Here is a 7,549-nt window from a genome sequence, read left to right on the forward strand (position 1 = left end):
CGAGTTAGCCGGGCGGCGGCCGTCCTCCCTCGTCGTCTTCTTGTTCCTTGTTAGCAATTGTATTGGCCAACTGATATAGTGAATTTTGCAACTATACCAAATTAAATTCGGTACAGTTACGTTCAAGATGGCCAAGTTGTGATAAATACTCATTCATCCTTAAGAAAAGGTTGTAAGTCATGCACATTTAACTTTTTGGCCATGATTTTTCTCCTTCCTTTTGCCTTCAATCTCTCGTTCTTTCTCCTATTGTTGTGCCCTTTGAACGTCGTAGTAAAAATGCTTCAGTTCCTCGCTTATTCGAGCACGATTAAAGGAAGGGATTGATGATGGCCTGGATGTAAGGGACACACCCACACATACACAAAAGAGTATATATATATATACATATATATATATATACATATATATATATATATGTATATATATATACATACATATATATATATATATATATATATATATATATATATATATATATATATATGTATGTATGTATGTATGTATGTATGTATATATATATCATAGTTTAGTAGATTCATATTATAATGATTATTGATAATTATATCAATCTTATTATATCTTAATAATCTCATACTACATATTGATATGTATTATTGTCATGTTATTATCAATCAAATAGGTAATTATATCTTAATAATCGCATAGTATATATTAATGTCCATCAAATATGTCACAAGTAGCCATGGTTTTTCTTTATGAGAAGATAGATAATTATAATCATAATAATTATGTTCATTCAAGGATAAGAAAAGTGATGAGTACTATTTAAGGATAATGTAAGTGATAATATGAGTACTATTCTTACTATTGGTTTGTTCACAATAGCCACCAATGGGTGAGCACAACTTAATGCGTCAACACTACACTCATTCCTATGAACATCATTGGAATTAGAGATTGCATTTAAATGCTTCTCAAGGTTTATTAATCACAATAAAAGTACATGTACGCCTATGCAAATAGGTATGTAAAAATAGGTATTGATCAATAGTAGAACTACTAAGAGAGCTTTAGAGAGAGCAACAAGAATAGCGACGCTATTGAGAGACACACCGAGAATAGTAGAGTTGCCGAGAGAGACAACAAAGATAGTAGAGCTACCAAAGGAGGTACGCACACTCGGGAAGCTTCAATCAAGAAGGAATTTCTACCAACATGACTTCAGTGAACTAGGTCTTTAGACCTCGTGTGGGAGAGTGAGAGAGAGTGATTGCCTTATGCAACAGTGTGAGCGACTCTACGGTGACAGCATGGAGGTGGAGCTTGGAGGTTTGGAGCTTAACAAGTGAGCTTGGAGGCCTCAAGGGACTCAAGTTCAAACCATTGGTAAGTGCCCTATGACGGTTGTGATCTATTGCTCATCCTTTAGGTGAATGCATTGAGTTCCCTCTTGGAGGTATAGCCCATAACAGTTTCTAGCAGTAAATTGCACCTCTTCCTCTTCTCAACTATCTCCTCTTTGGGCGGTCCATGGGGATTCTTCCTCCCCACTTGCAAAGTTTTACCCCCATCGGACACTAGATAGGTGTGACGGTGTATTGCCACCTGCTCTTTTTTGCATAGTGTCCAAGGGGTCCCCTATACCAAAAAGAGTGGGTTTGGGTAGGACATCACACATCTGGTGTGGGGGTAAAACTTTGAGAGTGAGTCCATGGGGTTGTTCCCCCCTACTTGTAAAGTTTCATCCCCATCGGATGCCAGATGGGCATGATGGTGTGTTGCCACCCACTCTTTTTTGCATAGTGCCCAGGGGTCCCCTATGCAAAAAGGAGCGGGTTTGGGTAGGACATCACATCCGTATGGCATCCGATGAAGGTGAAACTTTTTGAGTAGGTCCATGGGACTTCTATCCTCCTACTCGCAAAGTTTCACCCCCATTGGACGTTGGATGGGGGTGTGACGGTGTGTTGCCAACCCCTCTTTTTTGCATAGTGTCCAAGGGGTCCCCAATGCAAAAAAAGAGAGGGTTTGGGAAGAACATCACACCCATCTAGCGTTTGATGGGGTGAAACCTTGCAAGTGGGTCTATGGGGATGATTTCCCCCTACTCGCAAAGTTTCATCCCCATCAAACGCCGAATAAGCATGACAGTATGTTGCCACCCCCTCTTTTTTGCATAGTGCCCAAGGGGTTCCCTATGCAAAAAAGAGCGGGTTTGGGTAGGACATCATACGCATCCGATGACTAATAGGTGTGAAAATTTATGAGTGGGTCCATGGGGTTTCTCCACCCCCACTCACAGAGTTTCACCCCCATCGAACACGCCAGATGGGCGTGACGTTGTGTTGCTACCCCCTTTTTACATATGCCCAAGGGGTGTCCCCTATGCAAAAAAGTGCGAGTTTGGGTGCTGGCCTCTAATTTGGGTGAAACTTTGCAAGTGGGTTTATGGGGTTGCTCCCCCCCCCCCCCCTCGTAAAGTTTTACCCCTATCAGACATCGGATGGGTGTGACGGTGTGTTGCTACCCACTCTTTTTTGTATAGTGCCCAAGGGGTCCCCAATGAAAAAAAAAAGAGTGGGTTTGGGTAGGATATTGCATCGTGGCACCTTACATATACAAAATTTATAAAAATATAAAATGTCAAACTGACATAGTCCAATATATAAAACAAAATGTGTGATACAACTAGTGGATGTCATATATAGAAACATGAGGTCGTAAATACAAATGGCATATACAACTGGTCGATACAAAAACATGACGGCATATACATCTACATGATGGCTAATCCTCATCTGAGAGGGCGTGGTAAGCTCTAGGATGACGTGCCCGTAACCTCCTCCTTGGGTCCTCTGCAACCTACTCTACAATGGTCCTCTGAGTGTGAGGCTCCTCTACCATGGCTAAGGACTCACCACGTATAGTAGCAACTGCATCACTAAGCTCATGGTCAATCATAGCGCCTCTATGCTCATGCCTCATCTCCCATAATCAGAGGTCAATGTGTACACTCCAAGTAGCTAAATGGCCACATGTAGGCTGCTCCATTGACCTCAAATGCATCTCGCGCCTCTGGTCCACGAAGCTCCCTATTTGGACTGGGGTGCATAAAGCAACCTGTCTAGCCTGCAAAATAAGCTCTTTGTGCCTCCTCCTCTTTAGGTGATAACGATGGGCCTCTATGTGATAAGATCAATGGTCACCTCTCCTGATCTTGGGTACAAGATCCCCAAAAGGCAATATAGGCCAAAGTCTACACTGCAGGCGACAGGTCGAACACCTAGCAATCATCAGCCAATGAGCAAAAAAGGCAATAAAAATGAAACTAGTGGTGGCACTCTAATGTGTACCACCTCCAAATGTCAAAATCACCGAGGCAAACTCCACAAACTATGGGACAAACGTCTGCACATGGTCTTGCAACCAAAGAGTCTAGTGAAAGGGGTTAGATCACGATGCTCAGCATCACACGATGGCGGGTTGCATCTTTGCCAAGTCTGGCCCACTCCCTCAAATAGTGCTATGTGCGCTAGTATGTGATCCGTCTCTCTAAATCCAGCTCATGAACCAACTCTCTCTAGCACTCCAACTCGTGATCCGGCTCTTGTAACTCCAGAGTTAGCTGAGACAACTGTCAAAGCAGCTCATCTAGCTCGGCATCCTGAAAAGTCAAAGCGATCAATATTAGGAAAATTTCTAGAAAGCATACTTGAGCAAGGGAAATTAATTTAAACAATGCACTCACATGGCTAGGGGGTGTAGGTAGAGGTGATGCTGCCTCAAGTCTATCCATGACATGTCTTGAAGTAGAAGCCTGGGTGTGAAACCGTGTGGGGCCCTGCACAAACAAGATAAAAATTGGTGGAAAACTCCCCAACATAGAGATACACATCATAATTGAATTACTCTAGAAGGGTTTGGGAATATACCGTGGTAGTGTGGTCAGTTCTGAGAAGAGAGCCACCACGTGTCGAATAGATTATATCATGATGGAATTGGTGACCTATCTGTACACCAAGCTCATGCACTTTGGCAAAAGGGAGCATCTCCAATCTACTTGGTGTGCAAAGTGCATGGGGAAGATGCCCGCCTGCTCCCTCCTGTCCTAGTCCTGAAGCCAGCCTACACTATGCCCGCCTGCTCCCTAGTCCTAGTCTTGAAGCCAGCCTACACTATGGCCAACGCGAGGTCGACGATCATGGTAATCTACCTCGATCCCCAACACAAACTCGAGATATAACTAATGTGCAAAGTAGATCCAAATCTCATGATGATGGGATAGAGCACCATAATATGCCACATATCGATGTAGAATGTGAGCTACCATAGCTGCATGGGTGCACCAAGCCACCTTAAGCAACCCTACAATCAGGACTCACCCATTCTCCCAAATGAACAGTTGTCATTCTCTCTCTCTCTCTCTCTCTCTCTCTCTCTCTCTCTCTCTCTCTCTCTCTCTCTCTCTCTCTCTCTCTCTCTCTCTCTCTCTCCATGTGACGTAGCTGAGGGAGACCTCTTGGCCATACTCATTAGCCCCGTGCTTGATATTTTGGAGAGTGGCATACTATATATTGGGGGTCGATGCTCCTCTCATGTTCCATGTTTCTTGGTATTCCATAATGGGATTCCATGGTGGATAGTTTTGTATCACCCAAGTGAGATATATTTGTTTTTTTTCTATTTTATTTTTCGTGCTGATGAGATATGTCATGGACAATATTGTATCACTTTGGTCTCATAGGCCCATTAAGTCTTTAGTACAGGCTTAATATTCTACTCTTTTAGTGCACGCTTGATATTATTTCTCTCTCTCTCAATCTCTCTTTCATTCTCTCTCTCTCTCTCTCTCTCTCTCTCTCTCTCTCTCTCTCTCTCTCATGTTCCATGTTTCTTGGTATTCCATGGATAATTTTGTATCTTACCATGGGATTCCATGGTAAGATAGCTTTGTTTTGTTTCTATTTTATTTTGCATTTGATGATGAGATATTCCAGCCCATTGAGTCTTTAGTACACGCTCAATATTCTCTCTCTCTCTCTCTCTCTCTCTCTCTCTCTCTCTCTCTCTCTCTCTCTCTCTCTCTCATGTTCCATGTTTCTTAGTATTCCATGATGGGATTCCATCAATAGTTTTATATCACCCAAGTGAAATGACTTTGTTTTGTTTATATTTTATTTTTCGTTTGATGATGAGATATACTAGCCCATTGGGACTTTGATACATGCTTAATATTCTCTCTCTCTCTCTCAAAAACCTCTCCCATTCTCTATCTCTCTCTCACCCCTTGCTCCTCTCATGTTCCATGTTTCTTGGTATTCCATCAATAGTTTTGTATCACCCAAGTGAGATAACTTTGTTTTATTCCTATTTTATTTTTTGTTTAATGATGAAATATACCAACCCGTTGGGACTTTGGTACATGCTTAATATTCTCTCCCTCTCAATCTCTCTCTCTGTGTCTCTCTCTCTCTCTCTCTCTCTCTCTCTCTCTAAAATCTCTTCCATTCTCTATCTCTCTCTCTCTCTCTCTCTCTCTCTCTCTCTCTCTCTCTCTCTCTCTCTCTCTCTCTCTCTCTAAAATCTCTTCCATTCTCTCTCTCTCTCTCACCCCTCGCTCCTCTCATGTTCCATGTTTCTTGGTATCCATGGATAGTTTTGTATCACCCAAGTGAGATGACTTTGTTTTGTTTCTATTTTTTTTCCGTTTTGATGATGAGATATGCCATTTCTTCCTCTCTCTCTCTTAGTCTCTCTCTTTAGTTCACGCTTAATTAGGCTTTCTTTATTTCATTATTTCAATCTCTCTCTTAACTACGCACTTTCTTTATTTATTTATTTCAATCTCTCTCTTTAGCACACAATTCTCTCTCTCTCTCTCTCTCTCTCTCTCTCTCTCTCTCTCTCTCTCTAGTATACAATCTATATTTATTTATCTCTCTCTTGTTATATTTATTTTTTCCTCTCCTAACCTCTCTCTCAATATGTAGGATGAAAGGAAAAAGGAAAGGTAAAAGGGTGGGTCACCTGGGCAACAACGTCACTTGACAACATGGGGGGACTCTCTCGGGGTAAATACGATGACCGCATAACAGTTGGGAGCGATAGATTGACTAGTACGGTAGGATAGGGGCGACTCGAGCGAGATAGTGAAAGCACATGGAAAAATGTGAGGAAGAAGAAAAGAATTAGGAATTTTAGGGCCTAGCTATCTCGGGTGAGATACCTGGCCCCACCGACAACATTTTCTTTATTTTTGTTATCTTGCCCAAGATAATATTAGAATATAAATCTTATGAGGGACACATTCTATCAAATTATTTATTGCGTGAGTTTTTTTCGTTTCTAGTTTCTCGATCAAGTTACATAATATTAGAATTCCAAGATACATTTTTCATTTTTTGTATCTCGCCCAAGATACATTATTTCATTATTCGTATCTCGCCCGATATTTATATATTATTTCATTTTATGTATCTCGCCTGAGATACGTTATTTCATTTTTTGTATCTCGCTCGAGATACATTATTTCATTTTCTTACTATGCCGGAGAAACATTTTTCATATCTCACTCGAGATACATTATATCATTTTTTGTCTCTCACCCAAGAAACATTATTTTATTTTCTTACTGCACCCAAAAAATATTTTTCCATTTTTTGTATCTTGCCCAATATATAACATTACGTATTATTTAAATCATATATATGTATCTCGTTTGAGATATAATTATACATATTGAGTTGACATAGTAACATAATTGGGCAATCTAGTTGGCAACTCCACATATCTTGCCCAAGATATGTGGAGATGCTAACTAGATTTCCCAGTCATGGTGCCATGTATCTCACCTAAAATATGTCATGGAAATTCTTGCCCAACCTACATGGTTGCCACATATCTTGAGTCATATATATGGGCATGGCAATGTGGAAATGTGTTATTGGCTTTACAAGTAAATTTCATATAATGCCAAGCAAGACATGAATTCACAATGAAATTCGGGTTTTTTATAGGATGGAGCCCTCTGCTTCAACTGGAATGGAATCTCAGGACATTACTAATCAAGTCAATAGTTCAACCCCATAATGCAATAGTGCTAAGGTAGGTGAAGAGGAATCCTACTCTATACAACCATTATGCTCTTAAAGGAAAGGGTGGCACTTGTCTGTGGTACGATATTTCAAGCAAGTGATTAGTAATCTTAACTTGGGTATTAAGCTGAAATTTTGTGGCATCCAGTAATGACACAAGTTATAGACGTGACTGAACTTCTAAATCATACGGTATCGAGACGATGATTGAGAATGACATCATTGTTGTTATTCTTCCTTGAATGCAAGGGAGAATGACAATGGTGCCATTCCCCCCTTCAAGGTGATGGAAGGCCTTGAGAATGGCACCATTGCCATTCCTTGAATGCAAGGGAGAATGGCAGTGGTGCCATTCTCTCCATGAAGTGATGGGAGGCCTTGAGAATGCCACCACTGCCCATCTTCCTAGAATGTAAGGGAGAATGGCACCATTGCCATTCTTCCTTGAATGTAAGGGAAAATGGCAGTTGTGCCATTCTCCCCTTCAAGGT

Source organism: Cibotium barometz, chromosome 47 (assembly GCF_041138505.1).
Source record: "Cibotium barometz isolate CiBa-2024 chromosome 47, ASM4113850v1, whole genome shotgun sequence".
Taxonomy (NCBI): Eukaryota; Viridiplantae; Streptophyta; class Polypodiopsida; order Cyatheales; family Cibotiaceae; genus Cibotium; species Cibotium barometz.